Raw genomic sequence first — 12,611 nt, forward strand, 5'->3', positions numbered from 1 at the left:
ATCTTTTGACTGGGTGTGAGTGTTTGATTAGTTCAGATGCTCCGTCCATCACCACCCCCTTTTGTACCGCTTTGGCCGCCATAAGTGTGGCAGGGTATGCTCAGACGTGAGTCCCTTGCTCACTTTGCCACTGGATTCAAGCAAGCCGGGCTGAAGACGGCTGCAATGCCAGAAACCAGTCCTCTGAAGCTTGTTTCCGGTCCAGGGAAGGCTTGGCTTGGCAGTTCGGGCTGGACTGTTCCCATGAGGCACAGGGTCAGACTGATTTGCATATGGCCATGTCTGAACTGGGGTGGCAGAGTGGGCTAAAGAACGGTGATGGATTAAACCCAGATCTTTTGACTGGGTGTGAGTGTTTGATTAGTTCAGATGCTCCGTCCATCACCACCCCCTTTTGTACCGCTTTGGCCTCCATAAGTGTGACAGGGTATGCTCAGACGTGAGTCCCTTGCTCACTTTGCCACTGGATTCAAGCAAGCCGGGCTGAAGACGGCTGCAATGGCAGAAACCGGTCCTCGGAAGCTTGTTTCCGGTCCAGGGAAGGCATGGCGTGGCAGTTCGGGCTGGACTGTTCCCATGAGGCACAGGGTCAGACTGATTTGCATATGGCCATGTCTGAACTGGGGTGGCAGAGTGGGCTAAAGAACGGTGATGGATTAAACCTAGATCTTTTGACTGGGTTTGAGTCTTTGATTAGTTCAGATGCTCCGTCCATCACCACCCCCTTTTGTACCGCTTTGGCCGCCATAAGTGTGACAGGGTATGCTCAGACGTGAGTCCCTTGCTCACTTTGCCACTGGATTCAAGCAAGCCGGGCTGAAGACGGCTGCAATGCCAGAAACCGGTCCTCGGAAGCTTGTTTCCGGTCCAGGGCAGGCATGGCGTGGCAGTTCGGGCTGGACTGTTCCCATGAGGCACAGGGTCAGACTGATTTGCATATGGCCATGTCTGAACTGGGGTGGCAGAGTGGGCTAAAGAACGGTGATGGATTAAACCCAGATCTTTTGACTGGGTGGGAGTGTTTGATTAGTTCACATGCTCCGTCCATCACCACCCCCTTTTGTACCGCTTTGGCCGCCATAAGTGTGACAGGGTATGCTCAGACGTGAGTCTCTTGCTCACTTTGCCCCTGGATTCAAGCAAGCCGGGCTGAAGACGGCTGCAATGCCAGAAACCGGTCCTCGGAAGCTCTTTTCCGGTCCAGGGAAGGCATGGCTTGGCAGTTCGGGCTGTACTGTTCCCATGAGGCACAGGGTCAGACTGATTTGCATATGGCCATGTCTGAACTGGGGTGGCAGAGTGGGCTAAAGAACGGTGATGGATTAAACCCAGATCTTTTGACTGGGTGTGAGTGTTTGATTAGTTCAGATGCTCCGTCCATCACCACCCCCTTTTGTACCTCTTTAGCCGCCATAAGTGTGGCAGGGTATGCTCAGACTTGAGTCCCTTGCTCACTTTGCCACTGGATTCAAGCAAGCCGGGCTGAAGACGGCTGCAATGCCAGAAACCGGTCCTCTGAAGCTTGTTTCCGGTCCAGGGAAGGCATGGCTTGGCAGTTCGGGCTGGACTGTTCCCATGAGGCACAGGGTCAGACTGATTTGCATATGGCCATGTCTGAACTGGGGTGGCAGAGTGGGCTAAAGAATGGTGATGGATTAAACCCAGATCTTTTGACTGAGTGTGAGTGTTTGATTAGTTCAGATGCTCCGTCCATCACCACCCCCTTTTGTACCGCGTTGGCCGCCATAAGTGTGGCAGGGTGTGCTCAGACATGAGTCCCTTGCTCACTTTGCCACTGGATTCAAGCAAGCCGGGCTGAAGACGGCTGCAATGTCAGAAACCGGTCCTCGGAAGCTTGTTTCCGGTCCAGGGAAGGCATGGCTTGGCAGTTCGGGCTGGACTGTGCCCATGAGGCACAGGGTCAGACTGATTTGCATATGGCCATGTCTGAACCGGGGTGGCAGAGTGGGCTAAAGAACGGTGATGGATTAAACCCAGATCTTTTGACTGGGTGTGAGTGTTTGATTAGTTCAGATGCTCCGTCCATCACCACCCCCTTTTGTACCGCTTTGGCCGCCATAAGTGTGGCAGGGTATGCTCAGACGTGAGTCCCTTGCTCACTTTGCCACTGGATTCAAGCAAGCCGGGCTGAAGACGTCTGCAATGCCAGAAACCGGTCCTCCGAAGCTTGTTTCCGGTCCAGGGAAGGCATAGCTTGGCAGATCGGGCTGGACTGTTCCCATGAGGCACAGGGTCAGACTGATTTGCATATGCCATGTCTGAACTGGGGTGGCAGAGGGGGATAAAGAACGGTGATGGATTAAACCCAGTTCTTTTGACTGGGTGTGAGTGTTTGATTAGTTCAGATGCTCCGTCCATCACCACCCCCTTTGCACCACTTTGGTCGCCATAAGTGTGGCAGGGTATGCTCAGACGTGAGTCCCTTGCTCACTTTGCCACTGGATTCAAGCAAGCCGGGCTGAAGACGGCTGCAATGCCAGAAACCGGTCCTCGGAAGCTTGTTTCCGGTCCAGGGAAGGCATGGCTTGGCAGATCGGGCTGGACTGTTCCCATGAGGCACAGGGTCAGACTGATTTGCATATGGCCATGTCTGAACTGGGGTGGCAGAGTGGGCTAAAGAACGGTGAGGGATTAAACCCAGAACTTTTGACTGGGTGTGAGTGTTTGATTAGTTCAGATGCTCCGTTCATCACCACCCCCTTTTGTACCGCTTTGGCCGCCATAAGTGTGGCAGGGTATGCTCAGACGTGAGTCCCTTGCTCACTTTGCCACTGGATTCAAGCAAGCCGGGCTGAAGACGGCTGCAATGCCAGAAACCGGTCCTCCGAAGCTTGTTTCCGGTCCAGGGAAGGCATGGCGTGGCAGTTCGGGCTGGACTGTTCCCATGAGGCACAGGGTCAGACTGATTTGCATATGGCCATGTCTGAACTGGGGTGGCAGATTGGGCTAAAGAACGGTGATGGATTAAACCCAGAACTTTTGACTGGGTGTGAGTGTTTGATTAGTTCAGATGCTCCGTCCATCACCACCCCCTTTTGTACCGCTTTGGCCGCCATAAGTGTGGCAGGGTATGCTCAGACGTGAGTCCCGTGCTCACTTTGCCACTGGATTCAAGCAAGCCGGGCTGAAGACGGCTGCAATGCCAGAAACCGGTCCTCCGAAGCTTGTTTCCGGTCCAGGGAAGGCATGGCGTGGCAGTTCGGGCTGGACTGTTCCCATGAGGCACAGGGTCAGACTGATTTGCATATGGCCATGTCTGAACTGGGGTGGCAGAGTGGGCTAAAGAACGGTGATGGATTAAACCCAGATCTTTTGACTGGGTGTGAGTGTTTGATTAGTTCAGATGCTGCGTCCATCACCACCCCCTTTTGTACCGCTTTGGCCGCCATAAGTGTGACAGGGTATGCTCAGACGTGAGTTCCTTGCTCACTTTGCCACTGGATTCAAGCAAGCCGGGCTGAAGACGGCTGCAATGCCAGAAAACGGTCCTCGGAAGCTTGTTTCCGGTCCAGGGAAGGCATGGCGTGGCAGTTCGGGCTGGACTGTTCCCATGAGGCACAGGGTCAGACTGATTTGCATATGGCCATGTCTGAACTGGGGTGGCAGAGTGGGCTAAAGAACGGTGATGGATTAAACCCAGATCTTTTGACTGGGTGCGAGTGTTTGATTAGTTCAGATGCTCCGTCCATCACCACCTCCTTTTGTACCGCTTTGGCCGCCATTAATGTGACAGGGTATGCTCAGACGTGAGTCCCTTGCTCACTTTGCCACTCGATTCAAGCAAGCCGGGCTGAAGACGGCTGCAATGCCAGAAACCGGTCCTCGGAAGCTTGTTTCCGGTCCAGGGAAGGCATGGCTTGGCAGTTTGGGCTGGACTGTTCCCATGAGGCACAGGGTCAGACTGATTTGCATATGGCCATGTCTGAACTGGGGTGGCAGAGTGGGCTAAAGAACGGTGATGGATTAAACCCAGATCTTTTGACTGGGTGTGAGCGTTTGATTAGTTCAGATGCTCCGTCCATCACCACCCCCTTTTGTACCGCTTTGGCCGCCATAAGTGTGACAGGGTATGCTCAGACGTGAGTCCCTTGCTCACTTTGCCACTGGATTCAAGCAAGCCGGGCTGAAGACGGCTGCAATGCCAGAAACCGGTCCTCGGAAGCTTGTTTCCGGTCCAGGGAAGGCATGGCGTGGCAATTCGGGCTGGACTGTTCCCATGAGGCACAGGGTCAGACTGATTTGCATATGGCCATGTCTGAACTGGGGTGGCAGAGTGGGCTAAAGAACGGTGATGGATTAAACCCATATCTTTTGACTGGGTGTGAGTGTTTGATTATTTCAGATGCTCTGTCCATCACCACCCCCTTTTGTACCGCTTTGGCCGCCATAAGTGTGACAGGGTATGCTCAGACGTGAGTCCCTTGTTCACTTTGCCACTGGATTGAAGCAAGCCGGGCTGAAGACGGCTGCAATGCCAGAAACCGGTCCTCGGAAGCTTGTTTCCGGTCCAGGGAAGGCATGGCTTGGCAGTTCGGGCTGTACTGTTCCCATGAGGCACAGGGTCAGACTGATTTGCATATGGCCATGTCTGAACTGGGGTGGCAGAGTGGGCTAAAGAACGGTGATGGATTAAACCCAGATCTTTTGACTGGGTGTGAGTGTTTGATTAGTTCAGATGCTCCGTCCATCACCACCCCCTTTTGTACCGCTTTGGCCGCCATAAGTGTGGCAGGGTATGCTCAGACGTGAGTCCCTTGCTCACTTTGCCACTGGATTCAAGCAAGCCGGGCTGAAGACGGCTGCAATGCCAGAAACCAGTCCTCTGAAGCTTGTTTCCGGTCCAGGGAAGGCTTGGCTTGGCAGTTCGGGCTGGACTGTTCCCATGAGGCACAGGGTCAGACTGATTTGCATATGGCCATGTCTGAACTGGGGTGGCAGAGTGGGCTAAAGAACGGTGATGGATTAAACCCAGATCTTTTGACTGGGTGTGAGTGTTTGATTAGTTCAGATGCTCCGTCCATCACCACCCCCTTTTGTACCGCTTTGGCCTCCATAAGTGTGACAGGGTATGCTCAGACGTGAGTCCCTTGCTCACTTTGCCACTGGATTCAAGCAAGCCGGGCTGAAGACGGCTGCAATGGCAGAAACCGGTCCTCGGAAGCTTGTTTCCGGTCCAGGGAAGGCATGGCATGGCAGTTCGGGCTGGACTGTTCCCATGAGGCACAGGGTCAGACTGATTTGCATATGGCCATGTCTGAACTGGGGTGGCAGAGTGGGCTAAAGAACGGTGATGGATTAAACCCAGATCTTTTGACTGGGTGTGAGTGTTTGATTAGTTCAGATGCTGCGTCCATCACCACCCCCTTTTGTACCGCTTTGGCCGCCATAAGTGTGACAGGGTATGCTCAGACGTGAGTTCCTTGCTCACTTTGCCACTGGATTCAAGCAAGCCGGGCTGAAGACGGCTGCAATGCCAGAAAACGGTCCTCGGAAGCTTGTTTCCGGTCCAGGGAAGGCATGGCGTGGCAGTTCGGGCTGGACTGTTCCCATGAGGCACAGGGTCAGACTGATTTGCATATGGCCATGTCTGAACTGGGGTGGCAGAGTGGGCTAAAGAACGGTGATGGATTAAACCCAGATCTTTTGACTGGGTGCGAGTGTTTGATTAGTTCAGATGCTCCGTCCATCACCACCTCCTTTTGTACCGCTTTGGCCGCCATTAATGTGACAGGGTATGCTCAGACGTGAGTCCCTTGCTTACTTTGCCACTCGATTCAAGCAAGCCGGGCTGAAGACGGCTGCAATGCCAGAAACCGGTCCTCGGAAGCTTGTTTCCGGTCCAGGGAAGGCATGGCTTGGCAGTTTGGGCTGGACTGTTCCCATGAGGCACAGGGTCAGACTGATTTGCATATGGCCATGTCTGAACTGGGGTGGCAGAGTGGGCTAAAGAACGGTGATGGATTAAACCCAGATCTTTTGACTGGGTGTGAGCGTTTGATTAGTTCAGATGCTCCGTCCATCACCACCCCCTTTTGTACCGCTTTGGCCGCCATAAGTGTGACAGGGTATGCTCAGACGTGAGTCCCTTGCTCACTTTGCCACTGGATTCAAGCAAGCCGGGCTGAAGACGGCTGCAATGCCAGAAACCGGTCCTCGGAAGCTTGTTTCCGGTCCAGGGAAGGCATGGCGTGGCAGTTCGGGCTGGACTGTTCCCATGAGGCACAGGGTCAGACTGATTTGCATATGGCCATGTCTGAACTGGGGTGGCAGAGTGGGCTAAAGAACGGTGATGGATTAAACCCATATCTTTTGACTGGGTGTGAGTGTTTGATTATTTCAGATGCTCTGTCCATCACCACCCCCTTTTGTACCGCTTTGGCCGCCATAAGTGTGACAGGGTATGCTCAGACGTGAGTCCCTTGTTCACTTTGCCACTGGATTGAAGCAAGCCGGGCTGAAGACGGCTGCAATGCCAGAAACCGGTCCTCGGAAGCTTGTTTCCGGTCCAGGGAAGGCATGGCTTGGCAGTTCGGGCTGTACTGTTCCCATGAGGCACAGGGTCAGACTGATTTGCATATGGCCATGTCTGAACTGGGGTGGCAGAGTGGGCTAAAGAACGGTGATGGATTAAACCCAGATCTTTTGACTGGGTGTGAGTGTTTGATTAGTTCAGATGCTCCGTCCATCACCACCCCCTTTTGTACCGCTTTGGCCGCCATAAGTGTGGCAGGGTATGCTCAGACGTGAGTCCCTTGCTCACTTTGCCACTGGATTCAAGCAAGCCGGGCTGAAGACGGCTGCAATGCCAGAAACCAGTCCTCTGAAGCTTGTTTCCGGTCCAGGGAAGGCATGGCTTGGCAGTTCGGGCTGGACTGTTCCCATGAGGCACAGGGTCAGACTGATTTGCATATGGCCATGTCTGAACTGGGGTGGCAGAGTGGGCTAAAGAACGGTGATGGATTAAACCCAGATCTTTTGACTGGGTGTGAGTGTTTGATTAGTTCAGATGCTCCGTCCATCACCACCCCCTTTTGTACCGCTTTGGCCGCCATAAGTGTGACAGGGTATGCTCAGACGTGAGTCCCTTGCTCACTTTGCCACTGGATTCAAGCAAGCCGGGCTGAAGACGGCTGCAATGCCAGAAACCGGTCCTCGGAAGCTTGTTTCCGGTCCAGGGAAGGCATGGCGTGGCAGTTCGGGCTGGACTGTTCCCATGAGGCACAGGGTCAGACTGATTTGCATATGGCCATGTCTGAACTGGGGTGGCAGAGTGGGCTAAAGAACGGTGATGGATTAAACCCAGATCTTTTGACTGGGTGTGAGTGTTTGATTAGTTCAGATGCTCCGTCCATCACCACCCCCTTTTGTACCGCTTTGGCCGCCATAAGTGTGACAGGGTATGCTCAGACGTGAGTCCCTTGCTCACTTTGCCACTGGATTCAAGCAAGCCGGGCTGAAGACGGCTGCAATGCCAGAAACCGGTCCTCGGAAGCTTGTTTCCGGTCCAGGGAAGGCATGGCTTGGCAGTTCGGGCTGTACTGTTCCCATGAGGCACAGGGTCAGACTGATTTGCATATGGCCATGTCTGAACTGGGGTGGCAGAGTGGGCTAAAGAACGGTGATGGATTAAACCCAGATCTTTTGACTGGGTGTGAGTGTTTGATTAGTTCAGATGCTCCGTCCATCACCACCCCCTTTTGTACCGCTTTGGCCGCCATAAGTGTGACAGGGTATGCTCAGACGTGAGTCCCTTGCTCACTTTGCCACTGGATTCAAGCAAGCCTGGCTGAAGACGGCTGCAATGCCAGAAACCGGTCCTCGGAAGCTTGTTTCCGGTCCAGGGAAGGCATGGCGTGGCAGTTCGGGCGGGACTGTTCCCATGAGGCACAGGGTCAGACTGATTTGCATATGGCCATGTCTGAACTGGGGTGGCAGAGTGGGCTAAAGAACAGTGATGGATTAAACCCAGATCTTTTGACTGGGTGTGAGTGTTTGATTAGTTCAGATGCTCCGTCCATCACCACCCCCTTTTGTACCGCTTTGGCCGCCATAAGTGTGGCAGGGTATGCTCAGACGTGAGTCCCTTGCTCACTTTGCCACTGGATTCAAGCAAGCCGGGCTGAAGACGGCTGCAATGCCAGAAACCAGTCCTCTGAAGCTTGTTTCCGGTCCAGGGAAGGCTTGGCTTGGCAGTTCGGGCTGGACTGTTCCCATGAGGCACAGGGTCAGACTGATTTGCATATGGCCATGTCTGAACTGGGATGGCAGAGTGGGCTAAAGAACGGTGATGGATTAAACCCAGATCTTTTGACTGGGTGTGAGTGTTTGATTAGTTCAGATGCTCCGTCCATCACCACCCCCTTTTGTACCGCTTTGGCCTCCATAAGTGTGACAGGGTATGCTCAGACGTGAGTCCCTTGCTCACTTTGCCACTGGATTCAAGCAAGCCGGGCTGAAGACAGCTGCAATGCCAGAAACCGGTCCTCGGAAGCTTGTTTCCGGTCCAGGGAAGGCATGGCGTGGCAGTTCGGGCTGGACTGTTCCCATGAGGCACAGGGTCAGACTGATTTGCATATGGCCATGTCTGAACTGGGGTGGCAGAGTGGGCTAAAGAACGGTGATGGATTAAACCCAGATCTTTTGACTGGGTTTGAGTCTTTGATTAGTTCAGATGCTCCGTCCATCACCACCCCCTTTTGTACCGCTTTGGCCGCCATAAGTGTGACAGGGTATGCTCAGACGTGAGTCCCTTGCTCACTTTGCCACTGGATTCAAGCAAGCCGGGCTGAAGACGGCTGCAATGCCAGAAACCGGTCCTCGGAAGCTTGTTTCCGGTCCAGGGCAGGCATGGCGTGGCAGTTCGGGCTGGACTGTTCCCATGAGGCACAGGGTCAGACTGATTTGCATATGGCCATGTCTGAACTGGGGTGGCAGAGTGGGCTAAAGAACGGTGATGGATTAAACCCAGATCTTTTGACTGGGTGTGAGTGTTTGATTAGTTCACATGCTCCGTCCATCACCACCCCCTTTTGTACCGCTTTGGCCGCCATAAGTGTGACAGGGTATGCTCAGACGTGAGTCTCTTGCTCACTTTGCCACTGGATTCAAGCAAGCCGGGCTGAAGACGGCTGCAATGCCAGAAACCGGTCCTCGGAAGCTCTTTTCCGGTCCAGGGAAGGCATGGCTTGGCAGTTCGGGCTGTACTGTTCCCATGAGGCACAGGGTCAGACTGATTTGCATATGGCCATGTCTGAACTGGGGTGGCAGAGTGGGCTAAAGAACGGTGATGGATTAAACCCAGATCTTTTGACTGGGTGTGAGTGTTTGATTAGTTCAGATGCTCCGTCCATCACCACCCCCTTTTGTACCTCTTTAGCCGCCATAAGTGTGGCAGGGTATGCTCAGACTTGAGTCCCTTGCTCACTTTGCCACTGGATTCAAGCAAGCCGGGCTGAAGACGGCTGCAATGCCAGAAACCGGTCCTCTGAAGCTTGTTTCCGGTCCAGGGAAGGCATGGCTTGGCAGTTCGGGCTGGACTGTTCCCATGAGGCACAGGGTCAGACTGATTTGCATATGGCCATGTCTGAACTGGGGTGGCAGAGTGGGCTAAAGAATGGTGATGGATTAAACCCAGATCTTTTGACTGAGTGTGAGTGTTTGATTAGTTCAGATGCTCCGTCCATCACCACCCCCTTTTGTACCGCTTTGGCCGCCATAAGTGTGGCAGGGTGTGCTCAGACATGAGTCCCTTGCTCACTTTGCCACTGGATTCAAGCAAGCCGGGCCGAAGACGGCTGCAATGTCAGAAACTGGTCCTCGGAAGCTTGTTTCCGGTCCAGGGAAGGCATGGCTTGGCAGTTCGGGCTGGACTGTGCCCATGAGGCACAGGGTCAGACTGATTTGCATATGGCCATGTCTGAACCGGGGTGGCAGAGTGGGCTAAAGAACGGTGATGGATTAAACCCAGATCTTTTGACTGGGTGTGAGTGTTTGATTAGTTCAGATGCTCCGTCCATCACCACCCCCTTTTGTACCGCTTTGGCCGCCATAAGTGTGGCAGGGTATGCTCAGACATGAGTCCCTTGCTCACTTTGCCACTGGATTCAAGCAAGCCGGGCTAAAGACGGCTGCAATGCCAGAAACCGGTCCTCGGAAGCTTGTTTCCGGTCCAGGGAAGGCATGGCGTGGCAATTCGGGCTGGACTGTTCCCATGAGGCACAGGGTCAGACTGATTTGCATATGGCCATGTCTGAACTGGGGTGGCAGAGTGGGCTAAAGAACGGTGATGGATTAAACCCAGATCTTTTGACTGGGTGTGAGTGTTTGATTAGTTCAGATGCTTCGTCCATCACCACCCCCTTTTGTACCGCTATGGCCGCCATAAGTGTGGCAGGGTATGCTCAGACGTGAGTCCCTTGCTCAATTTGCCACTGGATTCAAGCAAGCCGGGCTGAAGACGGCTGCAATGCCAGAAACCGGTCCTCGGAAGCTTGTTTCCGGTCCAGGGAAGGCATGGCTTGGCAGTTCGGGCTGGACTGTTCCCATGAGGCACAGGGTCAGACTGATTTGCATATGGGCCATGTCTGAACTGGGGTGGCAGAGTGGGCTAAAGAACGATGATGGATTAAACCCAGATCTTTTGACTGGGTGTGAGTGTTTGATTAGTTCAGATGGTCCGTCCATCACCACCCCCTTTTGTACCGCTTTGGCCGCCATAAGTGTGGCAGGGTGTGCTCAGACATGAGTCCCTTGCTCACTTTGCCACTGGATTCAAGCAAGCCGGGCCGAAGACGGCTGCAATGTCAGAAACTGGTCCTCGGAAGCTTGTTTCCGGTCCAGGGAAGGCATGGCTTGGCAGTTCGGGCTGGACTGTGCCCATGAGGCACAGGGTCAGACTGATTTGCATATGGCCATGTCTGAACCGGGGTGGCAGAGTGGGCTAAAGAACGGTGATGGATTAAACCCAGATCTTTTGACTGGGTGTGAGTGTTTGATTAGTTCAGATGCTCCGTCCATCACCACCCCCTTTTGTACCGCTTTGGCCGCCATAAGTGTGGCAGGGTATGCTCAGACATGAGTCCCTTGCTCACTTTGCCACTGGATTCAAGCAAGCCGGGCTAAAGACGGCTGCAATGCCAGAAACCGGTCCTCGGAAGCTTGTTTCCGGTCCAGGGAAGGCATGGCGTGGCAATTCGGGCTGGACTGTTCCCATGAGGCACAGGGTCAGACTGATTTGCATATGGCCATGTCTGAACTGGGGTGGCAGAGTGGGCTAAAGAACGGTGATGGATTAAACCCAGATCTTTTGACTGGGTGTGAGTGTTTGATTAGTTCAGATGCTTCGTCCATCACCACCCCCTTTTGTACCGCTATGGCCGCCATAAGTGTGGCAGGGTATGCTCAGACGTGAGTCCCTTGCTCAATTTGCCACTGGATTCAAGCAAGCCGGGCTGAAGACGGCTGCAATGCCAGAAACCGGTCCTCGGAAGCTTGTTTCCGGTCCAGGGAAGGCATGGCTTGGCAGTTCGGGCTGGACTGTTCCCATGAGGCACAGGGTCAGACTGATTTGCATATGGGCCATGTCTGAACTGGGGTGGCAGAGTGGGCTAAAGAACGATGATGGATTAAACCCAGATCTTTTGACTGGGTGTGAGTGTTTGATTAGTTCAGATGGTCCGTCCATCACCACCCCCTTTTGTACCGCTTTGGCCGCCATAAGTGTGGCAGGGTATGCTCAGACATGAGTCCCTTGCTCACTTTGCCACTGGATTCAAGCAAGCCGGGCTGAAGACGGCTGCAATGCCAGAAACCGGTCCTCGGAAGCTTGTTTCCGGTCCATGGAAGGCATGGCTTGGCAGTTCGGGCTGGACTGTTCCCATGAGGCACAGGGTCAGACTGATTTGCATATGGCCATTTCTGAACTGGGGTGGAAGAGGGGGATAAAGAACGGTGATGGATTAAACCCAGATCTTTTGACTGGGTGTGGGTGTTTGATTAGTTCAGATGCTCCGTCCATCACCACCCCCTTTTGTACCGCTTTGGCCGCCATAAGTGTGGCAGGGTATGCTCAGACGTGAGTCCCTTGCTCACTTTGCCACTGGATTCAAGCAAGCCGGGCTGAAGACGGCTGCAATGCCAGAAACCGGTCCTCGGAAGCTTGTTTCCGGTCCAGGGAAGGCATGGCTTGGCAGTTCGGGCTGGACTGTTCCCATGAGGCACAGGGTCAGACTGATTTGCATATGGCCATGTCTGAACTGGGGTGGCAGAGTGGGCTAAATAACGGTGATGGATTAAACCCAGATCTTTTGACTGGGTGTGAGTGTTTGATTAGTTCAGATGCTCCGTCCATCACCACCCCCTTTGTACCGAGTTAACACAAAGGGGGCATGCGTAGTAATGGAGGCTCAGCGACTGGAGGGACCCCAAGAGGGGGTACAATGAAACTATACATTGGATAAGCGGGGAGGGGAATGACCTGCTGGTGGTCCTGGACTCTACTGCCAAGGATAGGCGTTCGGTTAGGACTGACCTGCCGGTGGTCCTGCTACTGCCTTACCCCGCAACATATGGACTGTCTGGACTATTTGAGA

The sequence above is a fragment of the Lissotriton helveticus genome, chromosome 6 (genome assembly GCF_964261635.1).
Source record: "Lissotriton helveticus chromosome 6, aLisHel1.1, whole genome shotgun sequence".
NCBI lineage: Eukaryota > Metazoa > Chordata > Amphibia > Caudata > Salamandridae > Lissotriton > Lissotriton helveticus.